Source organism: Ahaetulla prasina, chromosome 7 (genome assembly GCF_028640845.1).
Source record: "Ahaetulla prasina isolate Xishuangbanna chromosome 7, ASM2864084v1, whole genome shotgun sequence".
In the NCBI taxonomy this organism is placed as follows: domain Eukaryota; kingdom Metazoa; phylum Chordata; class Lepidosauria; order Squamata; family Colubridae; genus Ahaetulla; species Ahaetulla prasina.
The window spans coordinates 86,701,989-86,723,222 of record NC_080545.1 but is presented as its reverse complement, the minus strand read 5'-3'; the positions used below and the strand labels follow the sequence as shown (position 1 = coordinate 86,723,222).

The 21,234-nt window shown below is 42.0% G+C and overlaps 1 long non-coding RNA gene across 1 annotated transcript in view; it reads left to right on the top strand.

Annotated features, from left to right (window-relative positions):
- Nucleotides 1-1,848: 1,848 nt before the first annotated feature.
- Nucleotides 1,849-21,234, top strand: part of LOC131201787 (uncharacterized) — a 73,427-nt gene continuing 54,041 nt past the window's right edge. The window contains exon 1 of the long non-coding RNA XR_009156002.1: nt 1,849-2,194. This is a non-coding gene — a long non-coding RNA (uncharacterized LOC131201787). The remainder of the gene's footprint in view (nt 2,195-21,234) is intronic.

Below are 21,234 nucleotides of genomic sequence, written 5' to 3'. Positions count from 1 at the left end.
GTATTCTGCATTTGTTTATCAATGTCACATTTACATTTAGATGTAAAATTTAAGCCACCTTATGTTTATCAACACTAAATTTTAGAAATCTTAGTTAATATTGACCAACTTTTTTTCTTTACCTTTAAGCGTTTAAATTATCTAAACATCAGTGTGTTAATAGTCTCCAGTCAACACTATTAATTCCACGGTACTCAAATCATGTAACAACCTGTGTTTTGTATTAATAAATTAAAAAACAGTATAAGAAAATCATAAAGATGTCAGCTGTAACAGTGTAATCCAAGACCTCTCTCCGTTTCTGTATTTTGCTATTTTGGCTTTTTTTTAACCTTTGTGCACACTGCAATCTGCTTTTCTTGTGCTGAATTTAGGAGAGTCATTATGTTTTATTTGTGATTTATTATGTATGGGTTTCAAATGACGCAAAGTAAAACATTTATAGTCCTGAAGATGGGAGGGGGAATTTTCACTTCTAATGTATTTGCTTGTGATGGCAATTGGAGGTGTGGGCAAAAATATGATGTCGCCAAAATGGGGGAGGCTAATATTTTTGCTCCTGTGGAGAGGGTATCACAGGTGATCATATTGTCCTTTAAACTTACCACAAAGAAGGAAAATAATCCAGTTTCCAGAGCTAAGGCACATACGTGTGTGTTTGTGTGTGTGTGTGTTTGTGTGTGTGCCAGAGGTGGGTTTCAGCAGGTTCTAACCAGTTCTGGAGAATCGGTAGCAGAAATTTTGAGTAGTTCTTAGTAAAAATTCTGACTGGCCCCACCCCCATCTATTCTCTGCCTCCTAAATCCCAGCTGATTGGGAGGTAAGGGGGATTTTGCAGTAACTTCCCCTGGAATGGGGAGGGAATGGAGATTTTATAGTAACTTCCCCTGGAATGGGGTGGGAATGGGGATTTTACAGTATCCTTCCCCTGCCATGCCCACCAAGCCATGCCCACAGAACCAGTAGTAAAAATTTTTGAAACCCACCACTGGTGTGTGTGTGTGTTTGTGTATATCTATCTGTATGTAAGTATATGTATATGTATATGGTATATGTATATATAGATATGTGTGTGTTTGTGTGTGTGTGTACCATATGTATAACATCACTCATTTTGCTCCAAATCTGGGGAGGGTACAAAAGGGTAGTGTTGACCTTGTATAACACACACACTTAAAATAAACACACCTTGGCTTAAAAAAAGATACCAGGTTAAGTTTGTACCTGTTGAAGCATAAACAACAATAACCGGATTTATTAAATATAGGATGCCATTGTTATAAAGCAGCTTGCTTGTTTTTAATTTAGCATGTTGGTCAAAGCCACCATTTTGCAAAAGGCAGGAAGAGTAACTGGGTAGCTTTGAAATCACAGATATGGGCCCACCCATATGGTTTACGAATGAATCAATGAATGATGGCTTAGTACATATTGTGTGATTTAAGCCAAATGTGGTTAAATGTGTGTTGTAATGAAAAGCCCAGTTTCAGAAGAAAGCTGAATGGGAAGGAAGGCGTTTTACTCCCGTGTAGCTGCTATAAGCTGACTTAAGCTATAGCTCAGTGCACAATCGTGGCTTACTAAGACTGGAGTGTTGCCCATTTTACTAAGCCATGATCACAGCTGCTTGAAAACCCACAGCAGCTCGGGTTTTACCCCGCAAAGCCACAATCCACGCACACCGTCTACAAACCCACGAAGCCCGGCATCGCGCCGCAGCCCTCAGCCCCGTTTTGCCATAACGCAACGCCCGCTTTCCTGCCTCAGCAAAAGGGACTCGAACGCAGCCAAGCCGCGCCGCGCAGGGGGAACGGCCAAGGCTGGGCCAAAGCGGGCACGTGTGAACCGGGGTCTCCGGCCGGCCTATTCCGCTCGAGCAAAGCCCTGGCGGGTCGCTAGAGGGAGACCGGGCGCCACCGAAACCGTCGCCGAGGCAGAGGCGGGCACTTTGGAAGGCGAAGCTGCACTTCGCTTACACCCTGTGCTGCGACGGCGGCTTTTTTCCGCTTGGCTCCGATGACCTGCGGGAAGCGAAGGACTCCGCCGAGGCTCACCAGCCGCAGTTCCCGGGCCAGAAGCGGCCGGGTTGGGTAGCCTTCCTCCGGTTTGGAAGCCTCCCACCCTCCCCTCCTCTCTGGCGGGGGAAAAAAAAGCCTTGTGGATGAGCAGAAGCGGAACGGGGGAGCCGAGAAAGGTAGGAGGCGGCGGCGGCGGCGGCGCGGCTCGGGGGTCGCCCGTAAGCCTTTCCCAGCCACCCAGCCACCCACCCGAGACCGGCCCCCACGCGGGTTGAAGGCTGGCTTCTGCACGCGCGCGCAATATGGTGGTGGTGGGGAGCTGCGCTGAATCCTATGGTCCCATTTAGATCCCATCTCCGATTTCCCCGGGCGAAGGTTGCTCTGGCTGTGTGTGTGTATGCGTGTGTGTGAACCCTCACGGGTGAAAATGGGAGGCGTTTGTTGGTGATTCTCACCTAGGCTGTTGGGATGGGGGGGGTAATTTTAAGGGTGGGCAAGATGTGTGTGTGTGTGAGTGAAGCCAGAGTCTGTGGGATTTGCTACCTGTGGCTTTTCTGTTCTGTAACCTGTGCATTCAGTAGTCAAGACAAATTCCTTGTGTGTCCAATCACACTTGGCCAATAAAAAAATTCTATTCTATTCTATTCTCCTGTCGCTGGTCCACCCAGCTCGATTTTTTATATTATTTATCTTTATTCATTAAACATATTAATATTATTATTTATATTAATATTATTAATATTTTATATTATTGTTGTTAGTATTATTATTATTTACCTTATTAAATATGAAACTCAGTCAACTGAACATTCAAAAAGGCATCACAAATACCATTGACTGGTGTTAACGGTTGATATGGGTTGCTGCCAGTATCCTAGGTATCAACCAAGTACCTTCTTAAGATGTACGATGTTTCAAGTAGCGCAGTTTTTTGCAGTTCTGCTGGTGTTTTTTTTAAAATTATTATTATTATTATTATTATTATTATTATTATTATTATTATTATTATTATTATTATTATTATTATATTTACACAAAATGACAGTATACACAACAAACGAGATAACTATGCTGTATTTCGTATCACAAAACACTAGTCGAACACTTCCCAAGCGTTTAGAACTGCGTGATGTATCGGCGGATTATGCGAGCTGATCCCAGTAAGGTGGTCTTCTGCAGCTGACCAATGGTGATCTTGTCAGCGCCAATTGCTTTTAACTGGTTGCCTAGGTCTTTAGGCACAACTCCCAGTGTGCCGAGTACCACTGGAACCACCTGCACTGGTTTATGCCAGAGTCTCTGCAGTTTGATTCTCAAATCCTGATATCTGGTGACTTTTTCAAGTTGTTTCTCGTCAATTCTACTGTCACCAGGTATGGCAGTGTTGACTATCCACACTTTTTTCTTCTCCACAAATAATGATAATAATGATAATAATGATGATAATATTGATAATAGTAGTAATAATAATAATAATGATAATAATAAATTTTTATAATATATAAAAATAATAAACCATAAATAAATAAATAATATAAAGAAATAGATAATAAATAATAAATTATATTATTATTATTAAAAATAATAATAATAATATAATTATTATTAATCATAATTATAAGATTTGAGAATCGAATTGCAGAGACTTTGGCATAAACCAGTGCAGGTGGTTCCAGTAGTACTCGGCACACTGGGAGCTGTGCCTAAAGACTTAGGCAACCAGTTAAAAGCAATTGGCGCTGATAAGATCACCATTGGTCAGCTGCAGAAGGCCACCTTACTGGGATCTGCTCGCATAATTCGCTGATACATCACGCAGTCCTAAACGCTTGGGAAGTGTTCGACTAGTGATCTGTGATACAAAATCTAGCATAGTTATCTCATCTGCTGTGTATACTGTCATTTTGTGTAAATAAAATAATAATTATTGCAAGAAAGGCTTGGCTTTGTGCTGTGGGTTTGCGTGACTTTCCCTCTTCTGTGATGCACTTGGCCCTTGACACTCCTGCCCGTCAGGTGGGCTGGATTTCAGCTTCCCTAATCTTTCCCTGGCGTGATTGATGAACAACTAATCTGGGTTAGAAGCGAGTAACAAGGTTGGAATCCATCTTCTCCCTCCCTTCCCCCAAACAGGTGAAGTTTTCCATAGGCTTTGTTTGGTTGGGGGCTTCTTATTTGGGTGAACGCTTGTCATTATAGTTTGCAAACCTTTTTGACAGCTTAAGGTGTTGCTGATCGTGGTTTATTAAAATTAAGGATGGGCACATACTGTTGGTTTTTGCAACTGTATAAACTGGATCTCAATGCACTTGTATGGCTAAAGTTGAGAACATCTCCCAATTCAGAAACATCCCTCCAACTTTATTTATGTATTTTAGCGAAATTTTAATGGGTTTTAATTGGTCTTTGACCGTTTTAGTGATTCGGCCACTAAATATTTGCTTTTAATTGTTTTTATTTATTTATTTATTTATTTATTTATTCATATTTTTATACCGCCCTATCTCCCTAGGGACTTTAATAGTGTTTATTTATTATATTTATATTATAGTGGTATGTGTATTTTAGTATTGGCTGTACACCGCCCTGAGTCCTTCGGGAGATGGTGCGGTATAGAAATGTAATTATAAATAAATAAATAAATATTTACTTATTAAATTTATATGCCACCCATCTTACTGTAGAGCGATTCTGAATGGCAAGTCCCACTTCGTTCAGCCAGTGTGCCACAAAACCGATGCTGGTGTGCTGGTTACAGCACACGAAACTACAAGCTAGCCAACCTAGCTTTGCCCAATGTGAACTCCCTCTGTATAATTAGGTGATGTTTTGGTGGGTTGTATAGATTCAGAAAAATGGATAGAATTCTGTTTGTGTTGTGCAGATATACTTTGGTGGAAACAGGGCTGGAGATTTGTCTACCTCCTGATAATACTCTTGGCCTCTATTTATGGGTGAAATTTTTATGTTTTGTCTCCTACATAAGGGCTTGTGATTAGGAAAGAAAATAAAAGCTTCAACTGATAATATAATTTTATGTACAATAATTGGTACGTACAGATAATTGGTAGGACAGTTGAATAGAATAGAATAGAATAGAATAGAATAGAATTTTTATTGGCCAAGTGTGATTGGACACACAAGGAATTTGTCTTGGTGCATATGCTCTCAGTGTATGTACAGTATAGCTATACCCCTCTCTTAAAGCACCATATAGTCTATCACAATTGCTGAAATTGCACAGTGCCCTAAAGCAATGTTTCTCAACCTTAGCAACTGTTAAGATTTGTGGGCTTCAATTCCCCAAACTCCCTAGCCAATCCTGCTGGCTAGGGAATTTTGGGAGTTGTTGAAGTCCACTGCCACTTACAACTGCCAAGGTTGAGAAGCACTGCCCTAAAAGTATGGTCTTCTTCTATGTTACTTCCATCCCATCCAGCTCTTTAACTGAGATAGTCTTATCATCCCATCTTATCATGGGGATCCAGATTGGATGCCATCTTTGGGATTTCTGGAAATTTACAAAATCTGAGGGAGTTCTTTGCTGGCCCAACTTCACTACCTGCTTGGATTGGAATGAAGTAGCTCCTTTTTCATCATTGGCTTGTCAACAGTCTGTATTTAAAGTACAGTTAGTCCTCCACTTACAACAGTTCATTTAGTGACCATTTGAAGTTACAGTGGCCCCAGGGGGGATTTGATTGAAATCAAGTTGATTTAAACAACGATTTAAACCATGATTTAAATCACGATTTAAATCACTAATAAAAATCGAGTTGATTTAAATTATAATTTGTAAAGAGCAACTGTTACCTCTGTCCCTCAGTGGCTCCTCCTCTGACCTGCTGTTGACTCACCGACAGTCCCAATATTGCAGAATATACACCCTCATGCTACATGACCAAGCTACATGATCATGCTGAATAAACTGAATTATTTGTTGTTGTTGTTGTTAGTTGCGAAGTCATCCAATCGTGACCCAATGTTCTTCCAGGCTTTCCTGTCCTCTACCATCTTCTGGAGTCCACTTAAGCTCACGCCTACTGCTTCAGTGACTCCATCCAGCCACCTTGTTCTCTGTTGTCCCGTTCTTCTTTTGCCCTCAATCGTTCCCAGCATTAGGCTCTTCTCCAGTGTGTCCTTCCTTCTCATTAGGTAGCCAAAATATTTTGAGTTTCATTTTCAGGATCTGGCCTTTTAAAGAGCAGTCAGGGTTGATCTCCTCTAGGACTGACCGGTTTGTTCGTCTTGCAGTCCAAGGGACTCACGGGAGTCTTCTCCAGCACCAGAGTTCAAAGGCCTCAATTCTTTGGCACTCAGCCTTTCTTATGGTCCACCTTTCACAGCCATACATTGCAACTGGGAAAACCATAGCCTTGACTATAGGCACTTTTGTTGGCAGGGGGATGTCTCTGCTTTTTAGTAGGCTGCCTAGATTTGGCATAGCTTTCCTCCCCAGGAGCAAGTGTCTTTTAATTTCTTGGCTGCAGTCCCCATCTGCGGTGATCTTGGAGCCCAGGAAAATAAAATCTGTTTCTACTTCCATTTCTTCCCCATCTATTTGCCAGGAAAGCTAAATTATTAATGTATCTTAAATAGAAAACTATCTTTAGATAGATTTTTACTCCAAAAACATTTTATTAAAATAAATTTGATAAAAATAAAAAAATTAAATTTTAAAAAAATATGTTTTTTTTTTAAAAAAAACATTGATTTTTATCCACCTGGCACTGAAAAAAGTGACTTCTGACCGTTTTTCACAGTTGCAACCTTTGCAGCATCCCCATGATTATGTGATCAAAGTACAGACGTTTGGCAACTGGTTCATACTTATGACCGTTGCAGCGTCCTGGGGTCACATTATCAGATTTTGTGACCTTCTGACGAGCAAGGTCCATGGGGAAGCCAATTTCACTTGACAACCAGGTTACTAACTTATCAACCGCAGTGCTTCACTTAACAACTGTGGTGAGAAATGTCGTGAAACGGGGCAAAATTCACTTAACAGATGTCTCCCTTAACAGCTGAAATGTTGGGCTCAATTGCGGTCATAAGTCAAGGACTACCTGTATTCACAGAGATAGAAAAACAGCCCTTAATTATGCGTTAGACTGATCCTCCAAACCCTTACAATTCCTGGAAGCCAAAGTGACAGTTAAATTTATGCTGCGGTTGAAAAAGTATTTCCATTACTCCCGGATCTTTCTGCAGTTTCAATTTAGGACCCCAAGTTCTAAATCATGAGACAAGGATTTAAACAAAACAAAAAAAAACCTTTTCTCTATTAGAATAAAATAGAATGGAATTTTTTATTGGCCAAGTGTGATTGGACACACAAGGAATTTGTCTTGGTGCATATGCTCTCAGTGTACATAAAAGAAAAGATACCTTCATCAAGGTACAACACTTACAACACTTAATGATAGATAAAAATCCCAATCTGGCTATCCACAATGGAAGCAATGATTCACCCAAATAATTTAGATTTGAATAAAATGCTAAAATATAAAGATCTATTAGATATTCATGGAAAATTAAAAACACTACAGGACCTCCAAGAACAAGGACTACGGGTTGACTGGTGGGCCTATCTTCAGTTACAAAATCGATACAAACAAGATATAAAAGAATATGGAATATATCTTAAACCACAGCAATTAGATAAAATTTTACTAGGGCCAGACAAAAAAAATATTACCCAAATTTATAAATATTTGCTAGAAGTAGAATTGGAAGAAGAAGTAGTGAAAGGATGTATGATCGCATGGGGTCAAAATATTGGACATAATATAAATTTATCAGATTGGGAGAAAATATGGAACAGAAATTATAAACTAACCAAATCAGCAGCATACAAAGAAAATGCATATAAAATGTTCTATAGGTGGCACCTGCCCCCTTCGAGATTAGCGAAAATGTATCCCAAAATGTCTCCCATATGCTGGAAATGTAAAATAAAGAGGAACATATTACCATATGTGGTGGTCTTGCCCAAGCACGTAAATATTGGTTAAAAATTAAAAGTGGCTACAAGAAATCACGAATGAACAATTGGATCTAGAACCCGAACTTTTTTTATTGGGGATCTTTAAAAAAAAATACGTGAAGAGTGTAAAATATTTAATACTACATATATTAACTGCTGCTAGGATGGCCTTCGCTCAATGTTGGAAACAGCCATGTGTGCCCACAGAGAGACTTATTGTACAAAAGATTATGAATTGCGCAGAAATGGACAAACTAACTTTGAGTCTGAAGGATAAGGAGACATCAGTATTCTATGGTATATGGGAACGGTGGTATGGATGGATGGAAAGGAGATAGGAATATTTAGTTACTAAGCATAATCAATAGATAAAATAAGAACACAAATATGTATAATTTAATGTTTGTCATTATTGCATGGATTATTATTAGATGAAAAACACCACAAATAAGCTGTTAAATGATATAAGCCTTTTTTCCCCCTTTTTTTAAAGCTTTTAATGTAAAAAAGTTTAATAAAGTATATATACGTAAAAAAACAACACTTAATGATAGTCATTTAGAATAGAAATTTAGAATAGAATAGAATAGAATAGAATAGAATAGAATACCTTGATGAAGGTATCTTTTCTTTTATGTACACTGAGAGCATATGCACCAAAGACAGATTCCTTGTGTGTCCAATCACACTTGGCCAATAAAAATTCAATTCAATTCAATTCAATTCAATTCTATTCTATTCTATTCTATTCTATTCTATTCTATTCTATTCTATTCTAATAGTAGTGCATTAGGGCGGTATGGCGTTTGACTCTGAAGAGTGGATGTGAGTTTGCAGGGTATACCTATTGCAGTGTGAGCCCAGAAAAATGCATCTTTCAATTAAGGGGGGGGGGCGGTGTCTGACAGCATACGCCCACTTGTAACAGATCTCCTGAGCCAATCCCAGGGATCCAGTTCTTATCAGGATGACAATTCCCCATTTAGTCCTTCTGTCTCCTGCTTTATCCGCAGTTGCCAATCCAAGAGAATTATGTGCCTTTGAGTCAGTGTTCATTCTTGGCAATTTCCTGGACAAGTCCCCTCCAGTATTCTTGGCAAGACTTTGGAAGTGGCTTGCCCTTGCCTTCTTCTTCTTCTTCCTGGGGCTGAGTGCGAAGGATTGACCCAAGGTCACCCATCTGGCTTCATGCCTAAATGAGTTGACTCACAGTCTTCCAGTTTCTGGCCTGTTGCCTTAACCACTACACCAAACTGTCTCTTTAATCCAAAGGAACGCCTTTCTTTTTTTTAATGCCATGATGGCTGACTTAGTTCAAGAAACTTTCACACAGGACTTTGTGAAAGGAATTCTGAGGATCCAAGTTTAGAATATCTGTTGAGTCACCCTTGTCTACACGTTCGTTGAGACCTTCAAAATTCTCAAGATTAGACCTGACTTACTTTGAATAAAGTTGGGGGAGTCTTATGGGTTTGCTTATTTCTTCTTTTCTACCAGCTTTCTTGTTCAACTGACTGTCACCAGCCTGCTTTCTTGCCCCATTTTTAGAAATGGTGTTTATATCGGCACTACATCAATTGCCCTGTTAATTCAGCTTCTATAGTTTGGTAGGAACGCAGTGGCTCAGGGGCTAGGACGTTGAGCTTGTCTATCGAAAGGTTGACAGCTCGGCGGTTCGAATCCCTAGTGTTGCCGTGAAATGGGGTGAGCTCCCGTTACTTGTCCCAGCTTCTGCCAACCTAGCAGTTTCGAAAGCACGTAAAAATGCAAGTAGAAAAAATAGGGACCACCTTTGGTGGGAAGGTAACAGGGTTCCGTGTGCCTTTGGTGTTGAGTCATGCCAGCCACATGACCACGGAGACGTCTTCGGGCAGCGCTGGCTCTTCGGCTTTGAAAGAGAGATGAGCACCGCCCCCTAGAGTCAGCAGTGACTAGCATGTATGTGCAAGGGGAACCTTTATCTTACTTACGGTTTGGTGCTCTGTTGCTGGAGTCACTGCCGAAGGACTGAAATTGGGCAGCCAATAAATTTAAATAAATAAATATCCAATTTATTACTGTGGGTAAATGCTTCATGGGTTTCTTAGTTTCCACATGAATATAAAATAAATGCATAGAGACACTTAACAGGAATCTGGATGGAGTATTCCTTTATGTGCTGGACTGATGGCCTTGTTTTGGAATTGTTTTGAACATCACAGTCCCTCTGCTTTCCTGCACTGATAGAAGATCTCAAGAAGTTATTAGGTAGCCTTTGAAAAACTGAGCAGCTTTCAGATTCTCCAAATTGAATGGCAACGGTTGTATTCTTGTTTTCCAAAACCCTTTTTTTGCTTCTATCAATCAATTGGAATAGAGCTGGAAGGGACCTTGGAGGTCTTCTAGTCCAACCCCCTGCTCAAGCAGGAGACCTTATAGCACTTCAGACAAATGGCTGTCTAGCCTTTTCTTAAAAACCTCCAGTGATGAATCCCCTACAACTTCTGAAGGCAAGCTGTTCCACTGGTTAATTGTCCACACTTTTAGGAAGTTTCTCCTTAATTCCAGATTCCTTCTCTCCTTGATTAATTTCCATTCATTGTTTCTTGTCTTGCTTTCTGGTGCTTTGGAAAATAAGTTGACCCCCTCTTCTTTATGATAGCCCCTGAGATATTGGAATACTGCTATCATGTCACCCCTAGTCCTCCTTTTCTCTAGACTGGCCATACCCAGTTCCTGCAACCATTCGTTATATGTTTTTAGTCTCCAGGACTTTAATCATCTTAGTTGCTCTTCTTTGCACTTTTTCCAAAGTCTCAATCATCTTTTTTGTAATGTGGCATCCAAAACTGAATGCAGTATTCCAGGTGTGGCCTTACTAAGGCTTTATAAAGCGATACCAGTGCTTCATGTGATGTTGATTCTATGCCTCTGTTTATACAACCAAGGATTGTATTAGCTTTTTTTTTTAGCTGAAAGGTACTTTTTATATGTATGGCTGCCATTCAAAAAAGGAAGATCAGCCTTGTACATTTGAAACTCAATCCATAGTGGGGAAGGGTTGTTCATGTGTTCGATTCTTTCTGAGTCCTTAGAGAAATGTATTGGGTGATGCTTATGATTTTGATTCGCATAATTAGGGGATTATGAATAAAGTAGTGCATGCAATCTATTTCCTATGAAAGCAGTTTTCTGTCCACCTGGAGTGTCTTTGCCTAAAATTCTGCTAGCCACTCAAGGGAAACAAGTGAATTCTCAGTTATGTTTCTCTCAGTGGTAAAATCTAATTTTTTTTACTATCAGTTCTATGGGCGTGGCTTGGTGGGTGTGGCGTGGCTTGGTGGGCGTGGAAGGGGAAGGATACTGCAAAATCTCTATTCCCTCCCCACTCCTGGGGGAAGGATACTGCAAAATCTCCAATCCCACCCCACTCTGGGGCCAGCCAGAGGTGGCATTTGCCGGATCTCTGAACTTTCAAATTTCCATTGCCGGTTCTCTGGAACCTGTCAGAACCTGTCGGATTTCACCCCTGGTTTATCTTTTTTATCATCCATATTAGTAACAAAACAACCATAGTTCTCCAATTCCGCCTACTCACGTGTCCTTCTTGAACTTTCGAACCTAACCTCCAGAACTGGTGTTTCCTATAACTTCCCATCAAAAAATGCATCCCGTCCCACCCCTTTTAATTTTCACTTTGGAGATGAGTTCCATTAGGTGTGAGGTTTATTCTGTTGTCCCATTCTATTTCCGATAGAACACTTGGATCCATCGAGGTGGAGTCTTCATTGTGCATTTTCTCCTTATTTTGCACAAGGTTTTATTCGGTCCCTCTGAAATATGGTTTCCTCAGGAAGGGACGCTATTGCTGCAAATTTTGTCATGATTGTCTCATAACAATATAGCATTGTTGCTTTTTTAGGAGCACTGCTTGAACATCTCCAGACTGATTTTGGAGAGATATATCACATTTCATCTCCACTTGCGGAGTACTAGATAGCTTGCAAACAGTACCCAATTCTTTTGGGAGGAAAAAGTGGGAGCTGCGATTTCTTTAAAACAGACTAGAGCTTTATTTTTTTTTCTCCAAAAGGTAGGAGTCAGTATTTCTAAAAGAATGGCGTAGTTTTAATATACCTACAATTATCCGTCCCTTGCAGTTTTCTCCCTGGTCTGTTTTTTATTTTGTTTTGATACAAAATATGAGCACATAACACGTTACAGATAGTCCTCAAATCCACAATCAGGATTAGAATTTCCACTGCTAGCAAGATGGCCATTAAGTGAGAGTGATTTTATAACTTTTTTTTGGGGGGGGGGCACAGTTGTGAAATGAATCATTTTTGTCGTTAAGTAAATCATGCAGTTGTTAAGCGAATTTGGGTTCCCCCTTTGTCTGCTTGTCAGAATCTGGCTGGGAAAGTCACAAAGGGCGATCACATGACCAAGGGATGCTGCAAATACCGTAGATGCATGCGCCTGCATTTTCATCATGTTGATTGTGAGGATACCACGACAGTTGTATACGTGAGGACTAGTTGTAAGTCACCTTTTTTTTTTTAATGCTGTTGTAACTTTGAACAGTCGCTAAATGAAGAATTGTAATATGAAGACTACCCATGTAAGATTTTGCCCACATGAGCAACGGAACAGCCTGAACAATAGAAATATGTAGAATGTCCATTTATATAGCTGGTCCTCAACTTACAACAGTTCCTTTAAGGACCAAAGTTACAACGATACTGAAAACGGTGACACATGACTGTTTTTCACCCTTGTGACATTTGTAGCATGGTCACGTGATCAAAATTCAGATGCTTGGCAACTGACAGCTCCTGACTGTTGCTGCGTCCCAAGGTCATGTGATCCCCTTTCAGAACCCTTTTTTTTTTTTTTTAATTTGCATTTATATCCCGCCCTTCTCCGAAGACTCAGGGCGGCTTACAATGTGTTAAGCAATAGTCTTCATCCACTTGTATATTATATACAAAGTCAACTTATTGCCCCCAACAATCTGGGTCCTCATTTTACCTACCTTATAAAGGATGGAAGGCTGAGTCAACCTTGGGCCTGGTGGGACTTGAACCTGCAATAATTGCAGGCAGCTGTTGTTAATAACAGGCTGTTTAGCAGCCTGCGCCACTCAAGGACCCTTTGACAAGCAGACCAATGGGGAAGCCAGATTCGCTTAACAACCGTGTTACTAACTTAGCAGCTGCGGTGATTTGCTTAACAAATGTGTCAAGAAAGGCCATAAAATGTGTCAAGAAAGCTCACTTAGCAAATATCTCACTTAACAACAGAAATTTTGGGCTCAATCATGGTCATACGTTGAGGATTACCTTCATAAGTGTACTGTATTTTTCGGTGTATAAGACGCACCGGAATATAAGACACACCTTAATCTTGGGGGAGGAAAACAAGAAAAAAAGAATTTTACCTCTGCCCGTTGGTCTGATGCAATTCGCAGAGCCGCATTTCAGGTGGCGGGCAGTTTCCCTTCAATATGCTTTGGTGAACCAGCGAGGAAAGCACTTTCAAGTGGCAACGCCAGCCGCACTTTTTGGATTCGGGGAGGAAAGCGCTTTGCATAGTGTAGCAGAGAATGTGGGGGGGGGGTGTTGATCGGTCATTTGAAAGAGAGGGGAAAACTGCACCCGAATAAAATCTCCACCATCGAGCGGGTCTCGGACGATGTGGCCAGGCAGATTCCTCTGCCCCCAGACCATCCTGAAGAGGCTCGTTTCTCAGGCTGTGCCCTGACCCAGATCCCCTCCGCCTGGAACCGCCCAAAAATGCAACACGCAGAGGTCAAAAAGGTCCAAAGGGTGGGGGCTGGTGGGTGGACGGGGCTACATTTGAAATATAAGACGACCTTAATCTTGGGGAGGAAAACAAGAAAAAGAATTTTACCTCTGCCCGTTGGTCTGATGCAATTCAGAGCCGCATTTCAGGCGGCGGGCAGTTTCCCTCCAATATGCTTTGGTGAACCAGCGAGGAAAGCACTTTCAAGTGGCAACGCCAGCCGCACTTTTTGGATTCGGGGAGGAAAGCGCTTTGCATAGTGTAGCAGAGAATGTGGGGGGGGGGTGTTGATCGGTCATTTGAAAGAGAGGGGAAAACTGCACCCGAATAAAATCTCCACCATCGAGCGGGTCTCGGACGATGTGGCCAGGCAGATTCCTCTGCCCCCAGACCATCCTGAAGAGGCTCGTTTCTCAGGCTGTGCCCTGACCCAGATCCCCTCCGCCTGGAACCGCCCAAAAATGCAACACGCAGAGGTCAAAAATGTCCAAAGGGTGGGGGCTGGTGGGTGGACGGGGCTACATTTGAAATATAAGACGCACCCAGATTTTTACTCTCTTTTTGGGGGTAAAAAGGTGCGTCTTATACACCGAAAAATACGGTAATTTAAACGTATGCCTAAAATTTGCTGACATTATTTGAAAGGGAACGTTTCTGCCAGAGGACTGGAGTTCTGTTAACTCCTGGGAACTTTTGTCACTACAGTACTTTGTTCAAAGATGGATTTTTCTGCACTGTACTGTAGAGCTGTTGGAAGCAAGATTTCCGTGAAGACTGTTTTCAGTTTGACTAATAGAGCACAGAGATTTATTTGGCTGTTTCCCATTCCCGGAAAAGGCTCCTCATCCAGGCTTTCTGAGAATATGGAGTGAGACTTGCTTGGATTGAAATGAGCAAAGTGGAAGAGGATGACCCTGGAACAGTGTCATGGAACTGTTGGAATAGGGCAAGGTTGTCAAACTCAAAGCCCGGCGGCCAGATTCAGCCTGCGGGGTGCTTAAATCTGGCCTGCGGGGCTGTCCTGTAAACAGCGAAGGACTGGCGCATGGTGCCTCTGCCAAAGAAGATGAAGCTTGTGGCTCTCCCAAACTCTGTTTTCGCTGGCAGAGGGTGCAGGAGGCTGTCGCAGCCGAAAACGGAGCTTGTGAGCCTGTTTTTGTTGGGAGAGCGCTTGGACCACCACAGGTGCCCTGACACAAGTGATGTTGAGCTGACCACACCCCTTGGCCACGCCCCCCTGACATAAAACACAGCCCTGATGCGTCCCTCAATGAAATCGAGTTTGACACCCCTGGAATAGGGCATCCATGGATTTAGTCTTCAAAGCAGTGTTTCTCAACCGTAGCCTTTTAAAGATCTGTGGACTTCAACTCCCAGACTATCCATGGCTGGGTTAGGTTTTCTGGGAGTTGAAGTCCACACATGTTAAAGTGGCTCAGATTGAGAAACATTTCTCCGAGTTATTCTCTTAGGAACATGGCAGCAATAACTCTTGCTACAACAGCCCTTTTTCTAGTTTGTCTTCCACTTTTCTCAGGGGTTTATCTCTGTCTGGAGTTTTTTCTGGAGTTTAGCTCAATCAAGCAAAGATTTCCTACCCCTCTTGACGATGATGTATGCTTGTGATGGCGAATCTATGGCACGCGTGCCAGAAGTGGCACACAGAGCCATTTTTTCAGGCACACGAGCTGTCGCCCAACTCAGCTGCGCATGCGCGCATGCCCCAGCTGGTCTTCGGGCCTCTGGTGCACATGCATGTGATTCAGGGGACCCAGCTGGTCTTCGGAGCTCTCCTGCACATGTGTGCGCGTTTGCGCATGCCTGCAGGAATACTGGTGTGCAGCATGCACATGCGCAGACAGCATTCGTGTGTGTGCATTCCATGCATGAAAATCATGCACATGTGCAGATTGTGCAATTGTGCATGCAATGCACGGTGGGGGTGCACTCAAAAGCTGTGCACATGCGTAGATGTTGTGGTTGCGCGTGCAGTGCATGGGATGCACGCAAAAGTTGTGCAAATGCACAGATGGTGCGGTTGTGTGTGCAGCGCCTGGGGAGGAGCCGCACGTTAGCGTGGATGGCACATGCATGCGCAAAGCATGCAAAGCACATACCTGTTCGACACTCTGTGAGTAAAAGGTTCACCACCACTGATGTATGCCTTTTCTCTCTGAAGGAATAACTCTTTCCTTACTTATTTAGCCCGGTTGTTCCAGATCAGCATCCCAGCCTTGAGCGAAAAAATTAAAAAAAACCAAAAGAGGACATCCACTGATATCTCTAGAGCCAGAAGGCTCCTCCGTCAGGGTCAGAGAAATGAATGTCTACTTTTAAGCAGCATTGACTGTAGCTTTTAAAAAATAAAAGAAATCTGAGCTATGGTCACACATGTGAAGGAAACGGATTTATTTCAGAAGCAATTAGGATGCATTGTCTTAACAAGGTCTGCCCTTATCAAAGCACTCACCTGGCCTTTTGGAAATTCAATATTTTTGACATTCACACTGACTTCTCTGGGAGGAGGGAGAAATTGAATCTAGGGGTGGGTCTGTCTGAGTGTCCATGTACACAGTGTTTCCATATGAATGAGAACAACAAACCCTCATTCTCTTGCCAAAATAAACAGTCACATAATCAGTTTGGTTTCAGCTCAGTATACTATGCACACACAGCCGCTGTGTTTATAGATCAATTTCTAGCAGTGTTGTAGAAACCTGGCTTATTGCATTTAATTCCGCAAAATATGATTAAACAAACCACGGCTTAATTTTATCTGCGAACCCAGTCTGTATCGCTTTTGTTCAAGCTCAGGGGCCAAATTACTACCTCACTTCATTAGGAGTAGTTCACACATGGTACAAATCTATAAAGTGCCGTATTTTTCAGATGCACTGTAAGATGCACTTCCCCCCTCCCCCAAATAAGTGGGTGGAAATGTCTCCGCGTCTTATGGAGTGAATGTTGCCGAAGCCCTGCCCACCCGCCGGCCCTCGCTCTTTGGCTGCTGCCTCCCAGCAATTTACCTCCTTGCAGCAAACAGCCTGGTCAGCTTCAGCCCAGCTTGAATTAGCATGAGCTACTGATTGGCGGTTGGAATACCAACAATCAGCTGTTCCAGGCTTTGGGGGTCGCCGCCTCCGCACACCCCATTTTCAGCCTTCGCGCATCCTGTTTTCCACGCATCCTGTGTGGCTGCGATAGGCAACAGCAATCCTCGCCGCTTGGAATGGGCCAAAAATGGGATGTGCGGAGGTCAAAAATGGAGAGCGTGGCAGGCAGTGATAGGCGGCAATCACTGCAGCCTGGAACAGCTGATTGTCGGTATTCCGGGACGCCGATCGAACTGCCAGTCAACTGCTCATGCTAAATCAGGCTGTGCTGAAGCTGACCAGGCTGTTTGCTGCAAGGAGATAAATTGCTGGGAGGAGGTAAATTGCTGGGAGGCAGCAGCCAAAGAGCGAGGGCCGGCGGGTGGGCAGGCAAATTGCTGGGAGGCAGAGGCAGATTTTTTTTTCTTGTTTTCCTCCCCAAAAGCTAGGTGCGTCTTATAGTCCGGAGCGTCTTATAGTCTGAAAAATACAGTAGTTATTTTAGTTTTGCATTACTGCATTCTAAGTGTCTAGCCAATTGTGGCTTGTTTAATAAATGTAAACATATCATGGTCGTTTGTTTGTTTGTTTAATTTATTTATTTGGTCAAACATGTACAAGGTAACAAGTATAAGTATGAACATAAACATGAACAAAGGAAATAAATACAGATAAATGGGGACAGTAAGACAGGAATGGTAGACACACTGGTGAAATACAAACCCAGTTCAAAATTTGAATCTTTCAGAAGGCCGGAAACTTCCTTTAGCTCAGGGGTCTCCAATCTTGGCAGCTTTAAGACTTGTGGACCAGCTCCCAGAATCACTCAGCCAGGTTTGCTGGCTGAGGGATTCTGGGAGCTGATGTCCACAAGTCTTAAAGTTGCCAAGGTTGGAGACCCCTGCTTTAGCTGATGGTCAGTGCAGAGGAGAGGAACTGATGTTACTAGTTCTGTTCCCATTTTTCCGTGTTCTTTTATCTAAGTTTCCATTTTTCCGTGTTCTTTTATCTAGTTCTGTTCCCATTTTTCCGTGTTCTTTTAACACCAATCCTGCGCAGCTTGCACTGGCTTCCTGTGGTCTTTCGGGTGCGCTTCAAGATTTTGGTTACCACCTTTAAAGCGCTCCATGGCTTAGGACCCGGGTACTTACGGGACCGCCTGCTGTTACCTTGTGCCTCCCACCGACCAGACGCTCACACAGAGGGCCTTCTCAGGGTGCCGTCCGCCAAGCAATGTCGGCTGGCGGCCCCAGGGAAGGGCCTTCTGTTGGAGCTCCTACGCCTGGAATGAACTTCCCCCCGGTTTACGTCAATTGCCTGATCTTCGGACCTTTCGGCGTGAGCTGAAAACGCACCTATTTATTCAAGCGGGACTGGATTGAAATTTTATTGGGGTATTTATGTTTTAAGATTTTAAATGGTTTTAAAATTTCGGCCACATTATAGTATTTCTTTTTAACCTCTTTTTAATGTTTATATATTGAATTTTTACTTGGCTGTACACCGCCCTGAGTCCTCCGGGAGAAGGGCGGTATAAAAATCGAAATAAATAAATAAATAAATAAATAAATCTAAAGATTTTCAAAAAGCCGGCAACAGTCCATCATCTAAACCAGGAGTGTCAAACTGGTGGCCTATGGGCCAGATTTGTCACGCTCAAGCCACAGCCACCTCAGCTCTGTGAAGGGGGAAAACGTCACAAAATGTCAGGTGACAGCAACTGACGTGGCAAGTTTGACACCCGTGATCTAAAGTCTAAAGCTTAGCTTCACAAACAGGCAAAGCCTCTGTGTGGTTTCTTGCTTTTCCTTTAACACCATACACAAACTGGACTATTGTCATTTGTAGACCATAGCTTGAGACCTAGCATGCTGTGTTCCCCCATCCAGTGTGTTTCATTCAGCCAACCGTGATTAAGTATAAAGTAATTTAGGTGTAGAAAGTTTCTGGAAAGTCCCAACTGCTACATGGAAGCCGATATATTTGACCATAACTCCTCTACACTTTCTCATCCCAGTGGTGAAATCCTCCGAGGTCTGCTACCGGTTCGCTGCACATGTGCGGTGCGTGCCAAATGTGCGCACCGCAAAAGCAAGATTTCCTGCTTTCTAGCAAATATAAATCACGCGGCACAGATGATTGTCAGAAATACCAGTTTGTCTGAACTGGTAGCATTTTTTTTATTCCTGGTTCGCCCGAACCGGTAGCTTTTATTACCAGTTCTCCTGAACCGGTCTGAACCAGCAGCATTTCATCCCTGTCTCAACCCCTCTGCTGATGGCCCAGATTGACTTCCTTGTTTTATTAGAAACATTGTCCATGGTACATCTGTCCAAGCCAGTCTTTCTCAACCTTGGCAACCTTAAGATGTGCATAAATTGACACATTTTAAAGTTGCCAAGATTAAGAAACATTGGTCTAGACTTTTGTAGTTGGAAAACAGTAGAGTACACTTAGCAGCTTCTCTACCCAACTGATCTTCAGGTAATGTTTTGAGCTGCTTTGGGTTCCTCTGAATTTGACAGTAGCAGGCTTTTGGGGCTATTTTAAAGGGACCCAAAACAGACTTTTCTGCAACAGTAGATCCATTTTCACTCAAAATTCTTCATGCAGAAAAAGGCCTGAAGATTGTGTGGTATGATACATAACATGTTGTGAAGTTCTTGGTGTGTTCTGAGCTCCGTTGTTTTACCTGCAAATGTTTCTTTACCCAACTAGTTAACATCAGTATGAGTGAACGTGGAAGTGCAACAAATCCCACTGTTACACTGATGGTGTTAAATAGCTGGGTAACAAAATATCTGCAAGAAAACCCAACCAAGCTCTGAGATGATCAAGAACTTCACACTTCCACCCTAAGCTGCAAATATTCTCTTCTATTGGAATATGATTGTTTTGGCTGACAGCTCTAACCTTCCAAGTATATTGTACTGGAGACATCTAGAGTCTACTATGAGCTTATTGCACAACAAAGTCATTTGCAATTCTGAGAAATACAATGATCAACTCTCCAGGGCAGAGGAGGCCTGAGAAGAGGGCACTCTTGTCTTATCAACAAAGCATACAGCCGTGGCAGATACCAGAGTCTGAATGCAACTGGGCCTTTTCATGCAGCCAGCCTCCCTATCAGTCTAACACAGCAGTATTGGATGAATGTGGCTTGTCCGAAACAGCATGGAGATGAGGTGGTCAGTGGCCATAAATAGCACTTTTGTTCCCTGTTTGTATGCGGCAAATAACATTTTCCTTAGTTTGGAAATAGATTCATTTTGTGATGGGGAACAGTACTGATCACTTGGTGTGCTTACGTGTGTTCACTTGTTTCTCCAAGCTATTTCTATTAAAATTGCAGAGATCTAGTCCAACAGACTTGTTGGCTAGAACAACCTGCATTTCATTGATGCAAATAAAGAGATAGGGCAGACATTTGACTATGGGAAACCATCTTTAACACTAATGCTCAACCTTAAAAACCCATGTTTTTAACATGGGCCAAATGGAATCAGTTTTTTAAATTGTATTTTATTCTGTATTTATTTTGTTTCTGAGTCCTTCGGGAGAAGGGCGGTATAAAAATTTGATTAATAAATAAATAAAAATAAAAATAAAACCCTGATTTGCGTGCCATTCCCCATATATAAGCTTTGAAAGTGTCTTTCAAAACCTCTCTTAAAACCAACTGGTGAAGTGTAATGTTTATGTAACAGGAGGAGAAAATGGTTAAATAGATGGGGAGCTAATCACGTTCTCCATATTTAATGTGCGTAAATTTAGATAAAATGTAAATCCAAGTTTGGTTCTGTGCTAACCCATTTGCTTATGCTGGTTTAGCTCACATTCTAAAGTGCTCTCCGTTTCTCACCCTAAAACTTGAACCTCTGGACATGAAACAAGTAGCAAAAAAGATGGACATCAAATACAAAGTTATGTCTTTGGAACAGTTGTCACTGTTGACCTACGAACAATGGAATTTAAGATGATGAGTTGATTTTCAAGGAAGTCAGAACTGGTTATTTGTATTTTTGAAGTCATCAGAAATATTAAATAGAGAGGAACAAGGAAGAAAAGACATCAGCTTACAATAAAAGGTGACCCTGAAAATCATGGGTTGGTGCAGGATGCAAATCAGAACACTATTCCATGAGCTACCTATTATAGTTTGTAAATCATGATTTATGACCCAGTTTAATGTGTGAGCTCACCCACTTTAACATATCACTCTATGACAATGTGTTAATTTGTGGTTTTATTTTATTTATTTATTTGTCAATCATATATAAGATAACAGGTAAAAGTATAAACATAATTTGGATACATCAAAAGAGTAAGTAAAAAAGGAATATTAGGACAGAGA